This window comes from Thermobia domestica, unplaced genomic scaffold (assembly GCF_964235325.1).
Source record: "Thermobia domestica unplaced genomic scaffold, izTheDome1.hap1.1 HAP1_SCAFFOLD_1182, whole genome shotgun sequence".
NCBI classification, from domain to species: domain Eukaryota; kingdom Metazoa; phylum Arthropoda; class Insecta; order Zygentoma; family Lepismatidae; genus Thermobia; species Thermobia domestica.
Genome location: NW_027656892.1, coordinates 47321 through 48646, shown reverse-complemented (window position 1 = coordinate 48646; position 1326 = coordinate 47321). Strand labels below are relative to the sequence as shown.

At 37.1% G+C, this 1326-nt stretch overlaps 1 non-coding gene across 1 annotated transcript; it reads left to right on the top strand.

Annotated features, from left to right (window-relative positions):
- Nucleotides 1–852: 852 nt before the first annotated feature.
- On the top strand, nt 853–926 carry TRNAR-UCG (transfer RNA arginine (anticodon UCG)). The gene has a single exon. It is a non-coding gene; the product is annotated as a tRNA-Arg (tRNA).
- The last annotated feature ends 400 nt before the right edge of the window (nt 927–1326 follow it).

Below are 1326 nucleotides of genomic sequence, written 5' to 3'. Positions count from 1 at the left end.
TACTTAACGATTCATATTTTTCTTTTACAGTACATAAACGATTAATAATAATAATAATAATAATAATAATAATAATAATAATAATAATAATAAAAGACTATTCTAGCATAAAAGTTATCAATTGCATCACACTGACAACAAGCGACGCATATTTTAACTTCATAAAAATTCGTTTCTCACGATTTTCTGGAAAACTACGTATGATAACATCTTCATTATGTCAAGTTGTTTATCTCAGTGTGATATATGTCTTACCTCTGAACAATATCACAGTAAAACAAAAATTAAATATTAGGAGTACATCGTACTTTTGGACTACATCTCATTAACCATGGGAAGATTGAGTAGTGTATACTTTAGGATGTAAGTTTCAGCTTAACTTGCATCATACATTCTTAGGATTACAAAAATGAAATTTGTTCGTTTGCATTTGAACAAAATTCTTAGGATTACAAAAAGAAAAAAATAATTTTTCCGAATTCCGAAATTTTTCCGAATTCCGGATTTTTTCTAAATTCCGGATTTTTTCCGAAATCCGGAATTTTTCTGAATTTCGGATTTTTCCGAATTCCGGAATTTTTCCGAATTTCGGAATTTTCCGATTTTACTTTCCGGATTCCGGAAAGTAAAAATTCCGGAATTGGCCATCCCTACTTCATATCATCACTAATAATACTACCCAGCTATTGAAAACTAGTCACCTATTCTATTTTCTCCCCTCCTACTTCTATATTTGACACCGACCGCTTCGTGCCAATCATCATGGCTTTTGTCTTCCTAACATTTATTTTCATCACAGTTCCTAGCACCTCAAGTTTTCCAGTATCTCACTGATTTTCTATTCAGATTGTGGCCCCGTGTAGCGTAGTCGCTAACGCTCTCGCCTTCGGTGCGAGAGGTCCCGGGTTCGATTCCCGGTGGGGGCACTCGGTCAAAAAGTGTCAAACGCTTTCTTAGGCCAGCCACCCTGAATGAGGTTTTCCTCATTCACACCAGGCAAATGCCGGGGTGGTACCTAACTAATAGGTCCCAGGCCGCCTCCTTCCTTACCCAATCCTTTGTTCCTTTCCTTTCCCCGGATTGTGTGCTTACCGAGGAACGTCATCCCTCAAAACGTGAATGGCTAAATGGCCTTAGATGCCGAAAGCCCAGAAATCTAAATCCTAATCCTTTCTTTACAGATTGCGCAACAAGCCGAATTCCCATACATTGGAATTCCTTAATGTTACACACATGAAATTCGGTTTCATTTAAAATAATTAAGTTAAGTGAGTTTGTGATGAGACATGTCGGAAATCCATGATCTAGTGCAGCGGTTCTCAACCA